Source organism: Pteropus alecto, unplaced genomic scaffold, assembly GCF_000325575.1.
Source record: "Pteropus alecto unplaced genomic scaffold, ASM32557v1 scaffold75, whole genome shotgun sequence".
NCBI lineage: Eukaryota > Metazoa > Chordata > Mammalia > Chiroptera > Pteropodidae > Pteropus > Pteropus alecto.
In genome coordinates, this window is record NW_006440638.1 from 26427724 (window position 1) to 26439867 (window position 12144).

General features: G+C 32.8%; 1 pseudogene; it reads left to right on the top strand.

The window, feature by feature from the left end:
- The first annotated feature begins 2816 nt into the window (after nt 1–2816).
- Nucleotides 2817–2941, top strand: LOC112484458 (annotated as a pseudogene).
- Nucleotides 2942–12144: the final 9203 nt, after the last annotated feature.

A 12144-nucleotide genomic window follows, 5' to 3' on the forward strand; every position in this document is an offset into this window, starting at 1 on the left:
TTTTGGCCCACATATTTTCACACTCTTGTTAGGCACATATACATTGGTGCTTGTTTTGCCTTTTTAGAGAATTATCCTCTTTCTCATTATGTAATGCTTCTTTTTATCCATGGTATTTTATCTTCCTCTGAAGTCAGATTTGTCTAAAATCAATATAGCTACTCTAGCTTTCTTTAGATCAGTGTTAGCATGCTATATCTTTCTCAACACCTTAAATTTTAGAGTATGTATGTCTTAATATTGAAAGTAAGTTTCATGTAGATAACATATAGTTATTTTTAACTATTTTGACAGCCTCTCTTTTAATTGGTATATTTAGACCATTCACATTTAAGGAGATTATTGATATAGTTGGAATAATATCAATCATTTTTACAGCTGTTTTATCTTTGTTACCCTTGTTCTTTGTTTCATTTTTGTCTCCCATTCTTTTTTGGACTTCTCTGTTTTTTTTGTTTGTTTTTAATATTCATGCACTTTTTGTTATTGCAGTAACATATACGTAACATAAAACCGTTTAATCTAAGTGTGCAGTTTAGTGTGGCATTAAATACATTTACATTTTTCACATTATTGTGCAATCATCTGCTAACTACCTCCAAACTTATCAACCTCTCAAACTGAAACTCTGCACATGTTAAATAACATCTCCCTACCTTCCCCTTCCCCCAGGCCTTGGAAACCACCATTCTACTTTCTGCCTCTCTGAATTCGACTGCTTTTGGTACCTCAAATAAGTGGAATCATACAATATTTGTTCTTTTGACTGGCTCATTTCCTTAGCATAGGAAATTTTCATCCATGTTGTAATGTGTTTCAGAATGTCTTTTTTTTTTTAAGGTTGAATAATATTTATTGTACATATATACAAATTTTATTTATCTGTTCATTCATATTTATACTTGGGTTGCAACTACCTCTTGGCTATAATGAACAATGATGCTGTCTATGAACATGAGTATATAAATTTGTCAAGATTCCTAATGTCATCAAACTTTAAAGATCTTAAAATGAAAACTTACTCTGATATAAATTATATAATTTGAAGTGAATTACCTCAGCTAATCAGCTACTATTCCTTTAAAAGAAACTCATATTAGGTAATTTAGATCTAGTGTCACTGAAGTCCATTTTTCCCATTCGCTTTTACTTTCATTGGCTATTTTTTATTGTAGTTTTTTTTTTTTTTATGAACATGAAAAATGGTAATGATAACTAACATTTCTAATATCTATTATCATTCTTAGGAGGCTGAAAACATTTAGAAATGTTTAACCATTCAGTTTAACTGTTATTCTAAAATATGTTACATTTTTTAATAGGAGAAAATAGGTTTAAAAGACACAAAATAATGTTAATAAAATCTGCCCAAACCTTAATCTCCACTACTGACAATCTGGGTCAAACCACCAGGACCTCTGCAGTTGGTTTCTCCTTTTCTGCTTTGGCCCTTTATAAACAATTGATGTTTTAAGGGGACTAATTAATAATACTCCTTCCTTCTCATGTGTTCAGAATCAAATAGAAATTAGGAGACAGGCATATATAGTTGACCCTTGAGCAACATAGGTTTGAACTGTGCAAGTCCACTTATATGAGAGTTTTTTCAATAAATATCTGCACTGTTTTCAGTCTGGAGTCAGGAGTTTGCTGATGTGTTTTTGTTTGGGAAAGTATTTCTCATTCATTTTTGAAGGATCATTTTGATGAATATGTAATTCAAGGTTGATATTTATTTGTTTTCCTTTCAACACTTTAAATATTTTATTCCAAATTCTTCTTGATTACATGGTTTTTGAAAAGTAGTCTAACTCATTCTTATTTATCTATAGGTAAAGTTTAATTCACTCTTTCAAAATTTTCTCATTGTCTTTGAATTTCTGCATTTGCATATAATATGCCTAGATGTAGATTTTTTTTTTTTTGGTTATTGATCCTGATTGGTGTTCTCTAAGCTTCCTAAATTTGTACTTTGGTTTCTTCTCTTAATTTTGGAAAATTCTGTCATTATTACTTCAAGTATTTTCTCTGCTCCTTTTTTCCTTGCTTCTCCTTTTGAAATTCTCAAATAGCATATGTTGTACCTTTTGTAATTGTCTTACAGTTTTTGGTCATTCTGTTCTGTTTTTCTTTTTCTTTTATTATTCTTTTTTGTTTTTTTCTATTTTCTTTTCAGTTCTGGAAGAACTACTGACATATTTTCAATCTCAGTGAATCTTTCTTTGGCCAAGAACTTATCAAAGGCATTCTCCATTCTTGATGTGATAGTTTTGATCTCCAGCATTTATTTTTTTTATTCCTTTTTTAGAATATTAATTTTTCTGTTTACATTATGTTCTTGCATGATGTCCCCTTTTTCCATTAGAGTTCTAACCATATTAATCATTGTTATTTTAACTTCTTAGTCTGATAGTTCTAAAATCTGTGACGTATCTGAGTCTGGCTCTAATGTGTCAAATTAAACAAGAAGGGCATTAGACTGAGGTAGCTTTATGCTTTGGTAGCCTACATAAGCAAACTAAAACTTAGGTCAAAAGTTAATGCACTTGAATCTAAGAAAAATGAAACTTAAAAACAACCAATCACAAATAGCCGACTAATCTTTCTCAAATCAAGCAGCTGATTAAGCTATAGCCAATCAAATAATTTCCTTGCTTCGTCTCTGCCTTCTCTATAAAAACCTCTCTCCTAGCTCCTGTTGGTAGAGTAGCCCTAACCACTGTCAGTTTAACCTGCCCGATTCGAATCAATTTACACTCAAATAAACTCTTGATAATATTAATGTACCTCAGTTTACCTTTTAAAAGATGCTTGTTGTCTATGGCCATGCTACCTTGAACAAGCCCGATCCCATCTGATCTCCGAAGTGGGAGCTAAGCAGGGTCAGGCCTGGTTAGTACTTGGATGGAAAACCACCTAGGAAGACCAGGTACTGTAGGTATAAAAAATAAAAAAATAAAGGATTGTAAGCTGACAAGGTCCTTGCAATCATTGAGGTCAACCAAGGGTTGTCTCACCTAAAAAAAAAAAAAAGGAGAGAGAGAGAAAATAAATAAATAACAGATGCTTGCCCTCTCTGTTCAGACTGTGTTATTTATTTATTATTTTTTATCGTGCTTTGAAATTTGTGTTAAAAGTCAGACATGGTGTATTGGGTAGAAATAACTGAGGAAAATAGGCCTTTTGTGTGAGCTTTAAGTTTACTTGGCTGCTTATTCTTTGTTATACCAGTAAGTTTTGGAGTATCTAATTTCTTCTACATTCTTAATCTTGTCTCCCTCACTGTCTTTGTGTTTCCCTAGATAATTTTTCCTAACTAGAGTCTGAGCCTAACAGAGTGTCTGTCGTGTGATAGGCACATAATAAATATTTGGCACATTGGGCTCTTTTTGGTTTATTTATTTTTTATTTGAAACTATAAATGTGTATATTTAAAGTTATGTAATACTTAGCATCCTTATTCATTGCTACTCTATTTTAGTGCAAGAGATCTTAATGTATGCACTCCAGTGAAGCTCCCTACATTGCCATGCCAATCATGGCTAAGAGCTTTGAAATTACAGAGCTCTCAAATAAATCCATCACTTCAGTTTAGGGTGGTCAGTAATTGGAATAATTTTTTTCCAAGTTGAATATATGTGCAGTGTGACCTCCCTTTTAAAGGTTAATGAAGTTTTCCTTTTTGACTGAACCATGAATAATTTGGGGTATAGTTTATTTGTAGATTTAATGCATTAAAATTATCTTCTAATTTCCATATGAGTAAGCATGTGTCTCTACCTGTATGTGGATTTATTTTTCCCCTGGGCATTTTTTTGAGAGCTGTAAACAATCCCAATTCCTGACATGACAAAGTCTTAAATAGCAATGATTTGGAGATTTATTAAGTAGAAAAAGGATTAACATCAATCGGGCCTAATATATGAAGTAGTTACTCAGTCTCTTTTCTTTAATTAGTAGAGTAAAAAGGAGACATCTCCAAAGTGGAGTGCTTAGTATGTATGTAATTTCAAAAGATGTTCTTTCTCATTAATGTAGAAAAGAGATTTTTCAGCAAAAGTTAGTCATGGATTTGCTTCCAAAACACTGTCTATTTACTCTTAAATTGTTGGTGATGGAGGAACAAAAATGGTGTTTGTATCACATATGAGTCAAATAATTTGTGGTATTGTTTTACTTCCTCTGTGGGAGGTGGGCAGAGATTTGTTTGGTGAGACCAAATTTAAAGACTTGTGATGAACTGTGAGCTCAAGAAATAGGTTTATAATTCCCTTCCTTTATTTTTTCTCTCTCTTCGCCTATAAAATATTAGAAATTTATTGACAGGAAATAATAACTAAACTATTTTCTGTTTAGATCTTATTTCTTAATTCACTTTATGTATTATATAATCAAATGATTGCACTTGTTATAAAAAGTTATCTTGTGAAATGTAGAATATGTTCTGATGACCAGTGATCAAAAGTCTTCCTAAATTTTATCAGCAAGATGGAATTAGAAAGCAGATAAATGTAGATAATTTTTTCCTATAATTATTTTATAACTTTAGGAGTTGATTACCTTTTGACAATATTGCTTATTTCTTATAGCAATGAAACAAAGTAGATATGGTTGGAAATTCATCTTCTCTTGAAGGGCTTTTAATAGATGGTGGCAATAGTTAGGTATTTTCCTACTTTTGCTTTTAAAATCATATGGGCAAATTATAGTTGTGAAAAAGGTCTGAAGTTACTTTTAATCTTTTCAACAAAATGGAAGTTGTAGAAAAGGCTCAATGTCCGGTGCTCTTTGCTTTAATCTGAAAACTAAAACTGGCTTCTTTTCATGGGTCATGAAGCTATTCATGCAATTTTATTAAACATAATGACACTTTGTTCTGATACTGCTTATTTCATCTGAACATCTCTGAAGATTTTACACACAAAAGATTTTGAATTTTATACAAAATACTTTATTAAAAATTTGTGATCCCATATTCATTATATAGTCAGCACTACTATTAGAGAGTAGTGAGAGGGGCTTGGGAGGGGAGTTTGGGGGAAGAGTCTGTGATGCACCCCATCAGGAAATCTTCAGGCTCTGAGGAGTCCTTCAAGTCAATGTCCTTTGCTATTTTCCACCCTTTCATGTATTTTCCTTGTCTTCCTTTATCTTTTTCTTTACTTACAAATTTGAAACATATATACAAAATAAATGCAAACAAAGACATAAATCAAATGAAATTCAGATTACCACCACTAATTAAATGTAATAGATGATTTTGTTTGGATGAAAAAAAAATTCACATTGGGTTAATAACAGAAATATAGAAACTTTGGTCTTTTTTGGTACTTAATTTATTTGTGTTTTTCTTTGAGTGGTACTAATGCTTGTCTGCATATTATGTTGTATAAGACAGTATTAATGATTTTAAGATTTTTGTTAGTTAGGTTCAGAATATTCATATTCATTTCTAACCTAAGCTTTGCCATTGATCAGTCCTCAAGTGCCATTTTAAAGGTTATAATTCCATAAAGTGGTGTTGTTTAATTGAAGACATGATTAATGTTACAGTGCTATTAAAATCCAAATTAAATTAATGAGTAAGATAAAGAGTGAAAATTCTTCTTTGTGTATTTAATACCACGTTTTCTATTTTCTATAGTAAGTTGGTACAAATTTAAGACACTCAGTTTATCTGTTGCTATATGAATATGGTACTGGCTGCCATAGTGCAGGTTATTAGGTTCTCATTATGTCTATACTATTGTGCTTTTATTCAATTTCCCATCACTTTTTCCTTTTTCAATTTACGATGGTATAAAAACCACTATAAACATAAATGCAAAGATAGGCCTCAGGTGTCCATCTAGACGAGAGGTCAGCAATTTTTTTTTTCTGTTAAGGGCCAGATAATAAATATTTTAGGCTTTGAGGGTTGTATACCTCTATCACAACTACTCAACTTTATCATGGTGACACCAAAGCAGCCACAAACAATATAGAAAAAAAACTGGTCATGGCTGTATTCTATCTAAACTTAGCAACCGATGGCTGTAGTTTACAGACCTCTAATCGAGATGTTGTGTTGTCCAATTAGGCCCGTGTCTATTGACATTAAATTTAAATTAATTAAAATTAGATATAGTTATTTTTCTTCCTCTGTGCATTAACCATGTTTCAAATTCTTAAGAACCATATATTCCTAGTGGCTACCATATTAGAATAATGCAGATATAGAATATTTCCATATATAATATTTCTGTCTTTGCAGAAATTTCTATTAGACCACATTGAAAGAGGATTTTAAGCATGCTTACTTGGCCATCTCTAGTTATCATTGAACTGATAATATAAAACATAAGAAAATATGTCTAGGAGAACTAATAAACTTCTAGAACACATTTGTAGACCGCCCAGAGGTAAATTAACTTTGCTTTTAGAAATATTTTAAATAGTAAAATGGGTTAAGAGTCTTGGCTCTAGTAACACATTTTTGATCTTAGGAAAGTCTGTATCTCTGTCATCTTATCTTTTATATGGGAAATACAATGCCTGCCAACTTTGCCATAATGTGGTTTTGAAAAGGGATTAATCTCTTGGAGGCAATTGGCAAATATTTTAGAACAAAGTAGAAGCACATGGCAGCAAATATATGTTTGGGAAAGCAAATTGGTGTGATTACTAAGATTATGGGAAAAGACAGTTGGGAATTCAAATCCCAGTTTTGCTGTTTTTCATGTGAACTTGAGTCAGATCCTTGATATTTCATGGCCACTATTTGCTCATCATTAATTCCCTGAGGTTGTTGTGAAGATCAAATAAGATAAGATACTTAGAAGTGCTTAATGCAGTGCCTGGTTCATAGTAAGTTGGTAAATGATAGCTATTACTGTTGCATGTTGAAGAAGGAAGGAGAAAGTATCGCAGCACTAGGTATAAAGACTTCCTACTACAGCAGAAATATCCATATGTAGAAGCACATTACAAAAAATAAAGGTAAGAAAGAAAGATGGTCTAGACATGTTAAAGGAAAAAAAAAGAAGGAAAGAAAATAGAATTTTAAGTATACATTGATTGGAGGAAGTGGAACTTGTGCCAACTTAATGAGAAATGGATAAAATAGATAAAATGTTAATCTTTTGTAATACAAAATATGAGACAAACTACCTGGAAATGCTTTTATGTATTAAGTACTATCCAAACATAATGGATTATTACAACTTTCTTCTTTACTCATAGGCTTCTATTGACACCTGCAGGCCAGACCCTCTAGAGACCTTCAAATGAAGTGAGGCAGCTGATTTCTGAGCTAAAGTGGCTCATCCATCCAGGTCCCTCTGTTCTATGAATCGGGTATACCCAGAGACTATAAAGTGAAGTTATAAAATGGAGTGGTGCCACTTCTATCTGTCCGCTAGTCACAGGGTAACAAATAGTCCCAGTATGACCAGGACTGAGGTTTCCTGGGACACAAGACTTTCAGTGCTAAACAAGGACAGTCCTGAGCAAACAGAGATGGATGTTTTTTAGAAGTTATGAGGAATCTAGAAAGAATGCTTATCTTAAACATATAAACCAGGGTGATTAGCATTAATGTTGCTTCTGGATCTACCCCTTTCCTCCTAATATATGGTGAGAATATTGGGGAAAATTAGGGGCCTGCAAATACCAGTTAAATAATCCTAACCTTGGAACAAGTAAGTTGATTAGTTCTTTATCAAATTCTGCAATCCCTGGAAGTTAAATTTTGAAAAAAATCTTAGTAGTTTTCCAGACTTGCAATTTTAAAACTTTAAAAAGAAATGGCATTCTGTCTTAAAACAAAAGTTCAGGTGAAAATATTTTATGGAAAAATATAAAAATTAGTAAAGGTCCCTGACTCTTCTCTGTCTCTCTTCTCTTGCCCTTCTCATACCCTTCAGAATGTGTTTTCAGAAATTATAGAAGTTCCCAAGAGCACAGTTGGAAAACCTCTGACCTACTCCAATTTTAACAGGTTAAAGAGGAGAAAACAGATCTCAAGATAGCACTTTGAGCTTAAGTTTTAAAAGCTGACATGTGGTAGCACAGAAAATCAAGTTTGGGACGTGTTTATTGAAAAACAGAATTCAAAATTTTTGCCAAGGCCACTGGTTCTCCAGTTTGGTTACATACCGGGATCATCTGGGATGCTTTAAAAAATTACGGATCACTGGGTCCTATCTCCAGAGATTTTGAATGATAGTTGTGCCCTGGGAATAGAGATTTTTAAAGTCTCCCCAAGTGATTCTAATTCAAGCCAAGTTTGAAAACCATTGACTTAGGCTAAGGAATAATACCAAACAAACATACTCCCCTAACACACACACAAACATAAACTGGTATTGCTGTCAAAAGACATGGATTTGATCTCAGCTCTAGAAATGATTGGTTTGTGACTTTTGACCTGTCATTCACTCTGTGCTTCCGGAGATAATGATCAGTTGATTTCAAACTTTATAGAGCTATGGAAACCTTCTTCAGGTGAAAATTTTGTGGGAGCCTGATACAACACACAGGTAAAAGCAGAGTTGCTTTGTTTAAAAGGGGAAGAAGGCCAGGTGGTTTAACATCCTATCTGAATGCTACCAAATGCTATGGAGGAACATTTCCAGAGGGTTCCATACTCTAAGGAATCCACAGGGCATTATGATTCCTAGAGCTCTATTTTGTTTCTAAATTATCATTTGATTGGCTAAAACTACATACTTGTTAGGTTTGCTTGCACCTGATTCCATGTGCCCTGACCCACAAGCAAGTTCTATTTTTGTTATCCAATAAAAAGGGAGTGTTGACTTACCAATTTTTTGATGAATAAAGTTTTCTTCTCACCAGGCAACTGCACTGCTATGACAGATTTTGCTCTAAGGTTCTATGCTTCAAAATAGTAAAACAAATTATTTTTAATTGAAAGAGCCTCAGTTCCTTTCCCTTAGCTAATCCCATAAATATTTTATATCACAACTGGAGCTAAAGAGTGGGCTTTGAAACTTTGAAAAATTGGGTCACAATTGGTTTGACCTGAGTAAATTCATGAGAGGCTACATCATCATGAAATAGTCCTCCTTCATTATTTATAAGAACACAGAGGCAGATGTGCAATTGTTCCCTGTATAATTTTCATACATAAAATATAATGTACATGGAGAACACTGTCAGCTAGCATAACACGTTGCATTTATTTCAGAGATGTAGTCTTCTTTTTGTCACTGTGTTCAATAAACACACTTCCATTATAGTGAGCGGATGTCTGTCAGTTCTGTTTCCATTACAAATGTCCAGTAGCTTTCAGAGTCTTGCCAGATGTCTTGTTTTATTTTCAGCAAGTTGCTTTTATATTTATTTATTTATTTATTTTGATGAACTTATTTTTTTAAATAAATTTATTTATTTAAATTAGTTTCAAGTATACCGTACATTGGTTAGACATCTAGAATGTTTGTAAAACAATCCCCCCAATTGCTCCTTCCTTCTCCTGGCCTTCCACTCAGCCATCATATTAATGCTAACTGCATTCCCTCTGCCATGCTCCCCATGCCCAACTATCAACTACTAATTTGTACTTCTTTAACTTATTCTTGACATTGCAAAAAACTCAAAAAACTTTTCATCAGAAACTATTTCTCATCTTCAGTTTTCCTGAAATCCACCAATCTCATGGATTCACATCACTGTGTGTATGCTGAAGATGCCAAATGGCTCTTTGTCCCATTTTCCCACTCACTCTCATTTGAAATAAGCCCCCAAATACTGAGTATTTGTATAAACAGGTTAAGTTTTAGTTCATAAAGTTCTTATCTGTTAAAATATGGAATCTATATCATTAGAGGCTTTTGTCCTTTGAGAAGGTAAAAATACCCAGCTCACAAAATCCAATATAAATCATGCTCATGGCCCAATTTAATCTTAAAAGAGAAAGCCTTTTAATAGAAAAAAACAAATAAATAAAGATAGTCTCCCCTAGTTGAAGGCATTGAGAAAAAATTTAGAAATGTAGAGCTCTAGCTTCCTTTATTTTCATAATTAAAGAGGCACTCTTGCCTTATCTTTTACAATTAGAGCTTCTGGAGAGATAATGTTGTCTTTGTTTTTAAGAGACGTCAGGACTGAGTTACATAAATAATATATATATTCCTGATAGGTATCTTCTTTTTTCCTAAAATTGCCCATGCAGTCAAATATCTCTTCACTGTGGCTTTCTGGATTATACTAGAAGAATAATTTGCTACCTATACTATATTCCCATAGTATTTTTAAAATAAATTTATTTCCCATTGCTTACAGTATTATTTTTGATTTGCTATATTAAAATGTGAAAAAGTGTTTATCTCGATATATTGTTATGGAAACATTTTTATAATTCCTTTGTTCATTTAACATGGTAGTGTTTTTTAGTATCCCCAAGCTTTTATGGAATTGAGGGTCCTTACACTATAGAATATGTAGTATTCATAATGTTTATCTTCCCTCAGAGAATATGAACTTAATTTTTTTTTCTGGTTTTATTGAGATATAACTGACATATAACATTGTATTAGTCCAAGGTATACAACATTATGATTTGTTATATGTATAGAGAATATGAGTCTCTCGAGGGCAAATGTGTACATTCTTAGCATCTGTTGATAATTCCTAATTATCAAGTAATTAGAAATAAATAGTTTATGGAATTATTGACTAAATGTAAACATTCATGCAACACCTTTAGTTGGGTCTAACAATCCCGAGAAGAAATAAATGAATTAGAATGATTGCTTCACTTAGTTATAGTGGATTAATAGATAGCTAAACTTTTTTCATCTGCTTTTCCCAGATGATTCTGGAGGTTCTTGGTCACATGACCAAGGATAGATCTTCTGAGATTCTGTCTTTACTAAACACAGTGCGGGCTCCTTCTCAAGCAAGAGTAATCAGCATCCATTTTGCCAGAATTGAAAAGGTCTATCTCTTTCTGAGGCCCACGCTGTAAGAATCATATAATCTTAGGGCTTGTGAGAAACAAGCTATATGTGAGGGGCATGACAGTAAATCAGATGAAAGAAAGGTAGGCAGGACAGAAGGGAATGGAGGTAGAGGAATGGTGAGAGGAACTGCCAAAGCAGAGGTCAGAGGAGAGAAGGAGGAATTGAGAGCTACTCGGGAAGTGGTTTGAGTACCTCAGTCAACAAGGTGGTTTATTTAGTTGCATTAGTGAATAATTTCTATTCTCTTTCTCTTCCTCCCTCCCTCTTTCTCCATATTCTCCTCCACTTTCTTTTCTTTTCCTTCTCTCCCTCTTTTCTTTTTCCTTTTTTTTTCTCAAAGAATGTGGTTTGCATTTCTGACCCCGAAAACAAATTAAACTTTATAATGATAAAATATTTAATTATGGAAAAAATATGAAGAAAGTTCACATTCTGTTTTTAAACATAGATAATAGCATATTGTCTTGTAAAAACTTTGATAACTTTACCTGTGATAGTGATAATGATGAAAAAAGTGGCATATTTTCAAATGCTATTTTTTTCTGTCCTTGAAAACTATTTCAATTTTGTTTATAGAGAAATTTAAAGTCATTGGCACAAAATATTTGAGCATTATCTGAAGAGACAAGCAGCCAAACAAATGACCTTGACCATTAAAATGGAAAGATAACTATTTTCTTTATGCTTAAAAAGTACATACATTTTTCTAGTTTATTATCTCTTCTTAGAATGGTTACTAACTTTCTTGAACTTCAAGGGTAATTTATTTTTTGAGATAATCATACTGGAATTATAAGATCTGTCATCTTGCCAACTAATTTTTAAAAATAATTTTAATATATGTGAAGAGTGTTTTCTTAATTCCACTACCTTCCCCATACTACATGATCCACGAAGAGCTTCATTTCTCTGGAATCAAGTATTAAATCTCAGCAAAAATTATACTTTGAGAAGGAAACCTGGTCAAATAAGTTAAGGTAAAGGTGTCTTTTTGGTGTCTCTTGTCTTCTCTTCACTCCCTTTTGTTTATACTAGCACTCCTTAACATTTTATTGTTTCTCTAGGAAAGAATTTCTTGCTTTTCAGCAGGCAAATGGGACTAGTTCTTCAATTTCCCCCTGAATCATTCCTTAGACAATGATGTTGGGCATAGGAACTGACATACCCTGCTGATGCCTCA